Source organism: Vulpes lagopus, chromosome 2, assembly GCF_018345385.1.
Source record: "Vulpes lagopus strain Blue_001 chromosome 2, ASM1834538v1, whole genome shotgun sequence".
Taxonomy (NCBI): Eukaryota; Metazoa; Chordata; class Mammalia; order Carnivora; family Canidae; genus Vulpes; species Vulpes lagopus.
The window spans coordinates 76,627,602-76,637,564 of NC_054825.1; the positions used below are offsets into that span (position 1 = coordinate 76,627,602).

Below are 9,963 nucleotides of genomic sequence, written 5' to 3' on the forward strand. Positions count from 1 at the left end.
AAGATAGGACAAGGAATTGGTCTCAGAGCTCTCGCTATCTTAATTTGTTTGGTCACTTCTGATAAAAAAAAATTAAAAATAAAGTTTTTCAAAGATACCCTAGGGCTGAAAACCTGAGTCTTTTTTTTTTTTTTTTTTGGCTAACTCCTTCTGGAATCACCTTTCTAATGGTGACACTGCTGGGACAATGCTGGGCTTTTCCAGAGTGGGTCTCTTTCTGGGCTCTGGCTCTCAGTAAGGCAGGCCCCTGCTGCTTTTCCTCCCTGGTGGAGAGGATAGTATGTATTAAGCTGAAAAGTTACTTTCTAGTTGTGAGGAAGGAGTTAGACTGCTGCTTCAGAACTATGAAATTATTTTCGGTGTTTTACAAATGGTCACTACCTCAAAAGCAACAAAAAAGGTAATTACAAAGTGTGTACATCATAAACATACTTTTTTTTAAGATTTATTTATTTGAGAGAAGGAGAGACAGTAAGGAGGAAGGGGCAGAGAGAGAGAGAGAGAGAGAGAATCTCAAGCAGACTTAGCTGAGAACAGAGCTCTGTTGTTCTCGGGCTTAATCTCATGACCCTGAGATCATGACTGTGAGATCATGACCTGGGTTGAAATCAAGAGTTGGATGCTTAGCTGACTAACTGAGCCACCCGGGTGCCCTCATTACGTTATACTTTTAAAGACACTCCACATTAGGGGCGCCTGGATGGCTCAGTTGGTTGAGCATCTGTCTTTGGCTCGGGTCATGATCCCAGGGTCCTGAGATCAAGCCCTGCATCAGGCTCTCTGTGGGGAGCCTGCTTCTCCCTCTCCCTCTGCCTGCTGCTTCCCCTGAGTGTGCTCTCTTGCTCTGTCAAGTAAATAAATAAATAAAAATCTTAAAATAAAATAAAGACACTTCACATTGCCTTGAATATGACCTCAGCCCCAAGCCCAACTGCAATCTCTGGGGAGAGGCAGAGACTGGTGGAAAAGACACAGGGGTTGGGGTGGGAAAAGCAGCAAGAGGAGAAAGCAGACCTTCAGTTAAGTCAGCCCTCAATTTCAAGGGCAGCTTTGGGCAGGCTGGCCTCAGGCTGGAGCCCGGGTCAGAGGCAAGAGCAGCTGTGGATGGGACTGGGTGCTCTACATATCATTCAGGTCAGGCGGAAGCTGACCTGGCATCCTTTGTGTACAGAAGTGCTCCTCTTTGGTGGATTTCAGCTTATCTTCCAAATCATCAATTATCTTCTCTAGCTTAGCTACCAGTCTCTCTGTGAACTCAGCATGGGTCTCTGCTTGAGTTTCTCAGTAAGAATCTATGTCTCCTTCATATCTGTCTTCCTTTTCTTCTGCAGCATTCAGACATTTTAGGTTCTGGTCCATCCGTCTGCTCATCCACCCCCTGGCAATGGGAGTCGGCCAGCTCAACTGGTTCCTCTGTGCATGCCAGGTCCCCCTGACTAATCACCAGCTTACGAGCCACCCCTCATACTTCCCAGCCTTTCCCAATCTGCTTCTTCTGCAGTGTGCTCAGCTTGTTTGAGTTGGATTTCCTGGAGTTCCATCTTTTCTTCATCTCTTAAGGCTCAGTTTTCAGTAACCTCCATATCTTTCCTCCTCTCATCAGTAGCTTTCTCAGCTTCCTCCAGCTTTTGCAGGGCATGGTCCAGCTCCTCTTCAATCAACTGGATCCTATGGTTCAAGGAGGCCACCTCCAGCTCAGCCTGCTCCCAGGCCTGCCTTTCCCCCTCCATCTCCTGTTGCAGGTGCTTGGCCCCCTCCTCTGCAGCATGGGCTGCAGAACCTGCATCTTGTACTTCACTGCCTCGATGGTGGTGATCCTGGCATGGTGCCCTCCCAGCCCTTGCCAGTGCTCGGCTTCCTGCCTCCTCTGCTAAGAGCTGCAGCTGCCTCCTCTGCTCAGAGCTAATGCTGTTTTTGCTTATATGAGACAGAAAGCCACTTCAAACTAGCTTACCGAAAAATGGGAATTTACTGGCCCACTAATGGCTCTAGAGAACTACATTGGGGTAGTGCTGAGTTCAGGGACTTAATAGCATCATCCAGACTCAGAATCTGTCCATCTCTCAGCTTGGATGTCCTCTGGATTGATATAATTCAGGCAGACCTTTCTTCTTGGTGACAAAATGACCACGCAGAGATTCAGTCTTTTCCAGTCATTGTAGTACAGTCTCTCTAAGGTGTCTCACTGGGTGGACACAGCCATGTACCCATTCCTGAAACGGTCATTCTGCCCAGGAATGTAGAATGTGGGAATGGCCGTATTTACCTTGTTCATCCACTTTTGGAGGGATAGAGACAGACTCACATAAACCAAGAGGGAACATATTGTTAGCCCAAAGGAAAATTAAGGTTCTCCTACAAAAAAAATTAGATGTCTATTATAGTTTTAATTTTGCTCAAGGTGTTTTATGATATAAAAAGAAAGCATTATGTTGTCAAATTTAGGTTTTCCTATAATTTCTTATCCAAGTTTAAAGCTTAAAAAGGTCACAGAATCAATAAGATTAACTTTTCATTTTCTTCAGTTTTTTTATAGTTTATATTTTTAACTTATCTTTTAAATAAACTAGAATTAAATAGACTTAAAAGCTCAATAATTACTAAATATTTCAATAATATTTATTGCTGAAACTGATTTATCACATTTATAATATATAAATTTTAATGGACACTACTTTCTACTTTTAAGTCATTTATTGACCTTTTTCTGTCTATTCTTTTTTTTTTTTAAGATTTTATTTTTAAGTAATCTTTACACCCAGCACAAAGCTTGAACTTACAACCCCAAGATCAAGAGTTGCATGCTCTACCAACTGAGCCAACCAGATGCCCCTTTTCTGTCTAGTCTTCTGCCAGCACTATAGCATTTTAGTTTGTAGCTATGTAATAAGCTTTGATATTTGGTGGGACAAATAAATGGCAGGTAGCTTAAATGAGAGGGGATTGAAAGATCTGGAGTCAAGGGTTTTACGTACCACCGTAGAGCCTGTTTTTTACCAGAAGAGGCTGCCTGTGCATGTGGGTTCTCCTGGAGCTGAGGTTAAGGAGTAATTGAAAGGAAGGAGAGAGTAAAAAAGCGAGGACATAGGGCCATGGAATCCAAACATCACTACTGTTTTAAAATATGGCAATGCCTGTGCATTACAAAAGATGTGGTCTTCTCTAATTGGAGCTCAAGGCAAATTATTATGTAGACTGTTTCTTTTTAGCACATTTTAATTTTTATTTATTTTTTGGTTCTCATTTGCTTTTGACATCTCCAAGTTAGGCTGTTGATGCCAAAGAATGACACCAGTTATGAGCACTTTGACACCACTTATGACACCAGCACTTTATGAGCTTGCTGCTTCCAGGACTATTTATTTGCCAGGCAGAGAAGGTGGTACCTAATACTGAGAAATGACTTCTCACAGTCACACTGAAGCTAGTCATGAGGGCTGCTAGAGACCTTCAGTGAACAAAGGAGCCCCCTGCCCTCCTAATAACATCTCCTAAGCAGTGTCCTTTTTATCTCCCTTAAGGCTTATTCTGTCTCTACTATTTTTCAGAAGGGAATCTTAGAAGGAGTATCATGTCTCTGCTTAGCTATCAAATATTTATTAAACTGTTAATATTTTGGGGGCATTGTGCTTGGGAATTTTAATATAAATAAAATATTATCTCCCCTTTTGAGGAGTTCATTGTCAGGTCCAATAGTTCTTAGTTCCTTGTATTTGCTTTCCCAAAGTTTAGGCTCCCACTCTGAGGACCTAAGGCACTTGGCATTGCCCCAAGTGGTCCATTTAGAGGTCAGAATAAATTGCCTTCCATATTTAAACAGATTCTATAACCTGTAGGGTTTCCACTTATGCCCACTTTGTGGCAGGAATGCTCCCCTTCCCCCACACCTCCTTCTCTTATCCTGGGCCTGACTTTGTTTTTAAGGATGCAGTATTAGAGCCTTTTTTGATTATTTTTCATGATAGAATACTTTGCTTAGTGTTTCAAACTCAGTGCTCCCTTTTGCTAATGTTGATGTGACAAGGTTTTCTTAGCCTGGACGTTTTAAATCTAGACTCTTCAAATCCTGAGCTTTACCTTACATAGCTCTGTTGATGAGTTCTTGGAGTTTGGGGTACTTAGGATTACATTTTACTCCATACCTATGAAATTCTGTTGTTAACAGGGGACATTCTGGTGAGTCAGATGAACCTGTGTCAAAACCATTTCACTCTCAAGAAGGCACAGTGGCTCTGGGTGCTTCTCAGTGGCCAGGGAGATGCTTCCTTCTTCATTGATCCTGTTAAGTGACAAGATCCTGTCTTTTGGGGTGAAAAATATCCATGTGATTATATGCTCTGATTTATCATTCAGTGATCATATTAGCTATGTCGCCTCTTGCATTCCGTCATCTGGGCCCCACTGAGCTGTGAGGCTATTACCCTTCTCAGGAAGGCACTGACTTACTCATCAAGGGGGACTACTTCCTCTCCATACTGCTCTGTCTCCCTGGAAGCCTTCCAACAGGACATCAGCATTTACAAATTAATTTGCACTACCTTGGCCAGAATGTAATTCTAATTCCAATTTCTTCTGCAGGCCTTCTACAATATTCCAGCTATTCCTATTGGAGTTTCCCTTTCTTCTTGTCCAATAGTTCCTCTTCAGTTTTATTTATTTGCTGATATTTTGACAAAAATCTACCTTTTACCAAGCTTATTTATCCTTCAAAGCCCTGTTTATTTTCCAGCTCTTCCAAGAAGCCTACCTGAATATTTAGACTGACTTCAAAGTCATAATCAATTATATAATACTAATTTGGCTTAATCATTGAAAACCTTGCATCATAGGGTAGCAGTTAAGGTCATAGACTTTAGAGACAGTTCTTTTTTTTTTTTTAAGATTTTATTTATTCATGAGACAGAGAGAGAGAGAGACAGAGAGAGAGAGACAGAGGCAGAGACACAGGCAGAGGGAGAAGCAGGTTCCATTCAGGGAGCCCAACATGGGACTCAATCCCGGGTCTCCCAGGATCGCACCCTGGACCCAAGGCGGCGCTAAACCGCTGAGCCACCCAGGCTGCCCTAGAGACAGTTCTTTTCTCTGTTTTTGAACTGCTTGAATTTGCGTAAATTATTACCACTTCTAGTTTTCAATTTCTTTATTGGCAAAACAGGGTTAAGGATGACCTTTCTTGGTATCACTAGAGTCCATCTAGTGTTCTGTACATTGTAGATGCTCACAAAGTTAGGAGGAAGTGCTTGCAGCTTCTATTTGCCAATGATGGGTTTACTTTAGGAAGTATTTCCTGGCTGCTCTCGGACAAAATTTTTTTTATCAGTGATGATTAAGAGTGGTCTATAGGCAAAAACCTTATTGAACTCTTAGATTAAGGATTATAGACTAATGGATCATGATCTCAAAATTTCTGAATTAATATAATGATATTAGTTCAAATAATCTCATTGGAGCTCAATACAGGGTAATAACAGTTGTCATATATTTCCTTGACAGATGTCAAAAGAGTGAATAGCACATGGACCAAAGAGTGTGGCCGCATATAAATTATATCACTGAAACATTCAGAGTGGCTGGCTTTTATCATGATTTTGAAGTGAATTTAAGCAGATTTTCAGGAAGTTTTCTTAATGTACTGGTTTCTCTTAGATTTTCCTAGATATCTTCTTGGTTATGTTTAAAAATAGACATTTAAATGAGGATTGATTTAGTAGCAGGGGTCCTTTTCAGAGAACTTGTTTTCATTTTGTTTCAGGAGTTACTGGCTGGCCCTAATTTGGCTTATTGCATAGATCAAAAGCATTTCATTTCATGCCCTCATATTCTCCCTCTTATGAAGCCTCTCTACTTATCTCGTAATTTCTAGTTTTTCTGTCACAAGTGAACTGTGGGATCTTAGGACCTTACTTTCTAAACAAAGGGATGAATTAGATGAATATAGGTTTTATGTATAATTTTTATAATAAATGGTACATATAATTTTATGCCATTTTCATGATTACCACAATCAAAATTTGTAGTTTAGCCTTTTACACTGCAACATTCAAATTTTCTTAGCCATTGCTTTTATAAATGGCTTACTGGTATACTGCTCTTCTTGCTTTTAATCTCATCCTTTTTAGGACTTAGAGTGTAAGCTTTTTGAGAGTTCAGGATTTTGTTTGCATTTTCATTTATTTTTTGGTTAAATTAATACATATGAAATATTACATATATAACATATAAACTCAATACATAATGTATTACATATATGCAATGCATAATCCAATTATGAGAATAATTATATTTAATAATATATGTAAATTATACTTTATAACTTTTCCTTACTTGAATTATATATTGAATATAGTATATATTAAATATATGTAATTTAATCCTTAATTGAATTGTATATTGAAAGTCAGCTGGAAGATTTTGTCAGATAGATGTTTTGGCTTAAAGGTCAGTGTTCATGACACATAGAATCATCGTTCCAACCTCTACTAATTTAAAGAACTTTGAATAATTTTGAGTGATTCAGCAGCTTCTATTGCCTCTAATTGCATTGCTAGTGTGAAACAAATTTCTGTAAACGGAACACAATTTAAAAAATTAATGCTGTATTATGTGTGTATGTGTACTCTCTTGAAGATTTTTTAAGCCAAAGGTTGGAATCCAAATTTAAGTTAAAAATTCAACCCTATTAGTTCCAACAGTAAAAATGACACAACAGAAGTGGTGGGATGGATGTTTACCTTCAGATGTTACCAGTTTGCACATGTGCAGGCAATAATGACTCTTGGCACTTCACAACTTATTCTGCTGCCTAGAATTTGTCAGATATTTCTTTAGACATGAATTCTGTGGATCTCAATTTTAGAAATGTTACAATAGAAGAATTATATCTTGGGAACAAGAAAGCATGGTATATAACTGTCAATCAAGTATAACTTACTTTCCCTTGCTGCCCTGCTCCCAAAGGCATGTTAGTATTATTTAATTCGTTTACTGTAACTATGGTTTTTAAAAGATTTAAAGGTTTGAAAGCCACAAATAGTGATTATGCTGGGTGTGACCCAAATAAAATCCACTAGATTGACTGGAAAGCTTGGTGAGAGTTTTGGTATCCTCTCATTATTCAGGGGAGCCTTTCTGTTATGTTATCAGAAGCTTTCCCTTTGCTTCAGGAAGCCCATTGGCCTGCCCGGAGAGAGAAATTCAGTTGGTAGGGTACTTTATAGATGTCTCCGATCCTCCTGGACAGAGAGGAGAAAGCCCAACACCTGACACTTGGAGAGGTTAAGCCTTTGAATGAAAAATTGCCATGAATTTGAATGAAGATAAGAGAGAAGGGGACAGTGAGAGATGTTCCAGTGGTGAGGGATCATCGGTGTTGGCAGCTGCCCATCCCTCTTATCTCACCTAATGGCGGGTGCCTGCCAATGTTTATTTGTCCATTGCCATTCACCAGCTGCTCCTCTGCCATGTTGTTTTCCTTCCCAGATGGCAACACGATGTTCCACGATAAAACTGACACAAAAAACAATGCAAAATTTGTCTAAGAGAGGTTCAGCAAGCATGAGAAAAACATCTGATATCTCTCAGAGCCCGCCAAGTTCGCAGCTTACAGTGCCAGAGTAATTATGGGATGATTTGAACAGAGGCAATGCATGGGGAAGCCACTACCAAATGTAGCAGGTAGGTTTCCAGAAGAGGCAAAACATTCAGCTCTCTCGTTCCTCTGGCACCCTGACAGAATCAATGAGCGCTGCCTGTGGCTCCCAGAAGCCTCGTACATTATGGAATCTGTGCTTTACCCCATGCTGCCTAATTAATGGCCCACTATTTTAAAAACTCTTTTATTCAATTAGACTCTGCTTTCAATAAGATAAACAGTCTTGCTATCAAAATCCTAGGAAACCAACATTTATAGGCTGCCTTCTCGCCAAAGCATCTGCTTTTCTGTTGCCCTTGGTCTTTTATTCTGTCCAGTTTTCATTTGGCTGTTTGATTCTGTAAAAATTGACTGCTATTTTGGGGAATAATATGAAACAAGAGAGTTTCTCTGCCATCCTATTACTCTGAGGGCTATTTCCCCCTTAGCCTCTACACAAGAACACAAACTAAAGAGAATCATTTTATTATTGCAGATTACAAAGAGCCACAGATGTTATTTAAAATGCGGCATTGACTGGATTTCATATTCATCACTATTACTCAAAGTACTGCCTTTTTTATGGGTTACCATTACGGCATTTTTTTGTCAGATCAGATTTTTAGATGAAACACTAAAGAGTTCTTTCTTCTTTAATATGACCACATGCCTCTTCATTTGACTCAGAATTGTCTCCTAGGGATAATTGCATTCATGTCTGTTTGGCTAGATTTCTTTTTTTATAGTTAATATAGTTTATTTGACCTACTTTAGAGACAATACTGAGGAAAATAATTTAAAAAATTATATCTAGCATTCAAAGAATCTGCCCCAAACTGGCTCAACTGTGGAATTGTTGGTTTTAAAATATTGTTAGTGAAAACAAAGAATAGAAAATACCCCGTAGTCTTTGGTGAAAAATATTATTTTAGTGAATTAATTACTTATTTTCTGACTTATGAGTGGTATAACATGTTGGTACAATTTAAAAACAGATTTTGCATTTATTTGGTCTGGGGAGGAAGTTTTTATTGTAGGTAGAATCAGGAAAACCAGTTCAAGAAATGTTGACACATTCCCACATAAAGAGAAAGGCTGTTGAAAGGCTCAAGATTTCTTGAGTAAGACCTGAGTTTGGGTGTTATCTGGGCCATTAACATTAGCTGAGTCACTTAACCTCTTATAATCTCCATTTCCTTTTATAGAAAATGAAAATATGAGTAACAGTTGCCAACTACAAATGTTGCGAGGGTCAGATCAACTTACAGATGCAAGAATTTTGTAAGTTGTAAAGCATAGTGCAGCTATTAGGTGGTTTCAATGACATGTTTCTCTGTTTAGCTGTATCCTCCTAAAGTTTTCCTTCTTCTTAGACAATAACTTTCCTTCAATAAAAGATTTATTTTTCTTTAGTTTTATAATTTGTTCTTGCAGCTTCAGAAATCCTAGAGGATAGTGCAGTGTAGATTTTATGATGGTTGTGAATATTTGACCTTCTAAGGGTGGAGGAAATATCTGAATATATTAACTTTTGAGGCCATGCTCTAATTCGGTTTTGTAGGAAACAATGTCATTTGACATTTCAACCTTTTTGCAGGACAAATTGTTGGGCATTTTCCAAGACAGCAAGAGCTGAACTTGAACTTTTTCTTCCACTTGACCACATTATATACAAGTAGAATTAATATAATGTCCATATTCTAGTTCATACTCATGTTGGATCAAAATGATTCCAAGGAACAGAGCAAGGTCAGATTGAGAACTCTCAATATTGAGAGAGAGGTTGATTTTACTAATTGATGCCTGTTGGAATTCGTGTTCATCCAGAATACAGCAGGAGTTCTCAATCCTGGCTTAAAATCACCTGTATAACATTTGTTGCTGTTTGGTTTTAATTCTTTATGGCTACTGTGGCTTACTAAATTATCTATGATGAAGCAAGGAAATTAACCCTGATAGCCAGCAGAACCCGTGTCCAAACATTTTGACTTAAATGGTTCTGTGTGACTTTTCATTATCAAAAACTTTTAAGCTCTCCAGGAGAATCTTAAGGTACAGTTAGGCTGAGAACCACGCATTTAGAAGTAAGTGACAATAAATTAGGTACCAGTAGGTATGTACACACTACTTTGGTATTTAGCTAGGTTAGGTTCAGCTAGGCATGATTTTTGAGTGATCACTTGAGCCAAGATTCCATGATAATGTTAAAAGCATGTTTTTGAGTTACAAATATTGACACTAAAATTTTACATTTTTCTGCTCATTAATTTATTTAGTTTTTAAATATTAACTTAGTGTTTCCATTTGAAATGTTAAACATGTGTCACCAAGTT

The 9,963-nt window shown here is 38.7% G+C and overlaps 1 pseudogene; it reads right to left on the reverse strand.

Moving 5' to 3' along the window:
* Positions 1 to 1,119: 1,119 nt before the first annotated feature.
* LOC121477533 lies at positions 1,120 to 7,462 on the reverse strand (annotated as a pseudogene).
* Positions 7,463 to 9,963: the final 2,501 nt, after the last annotated feature.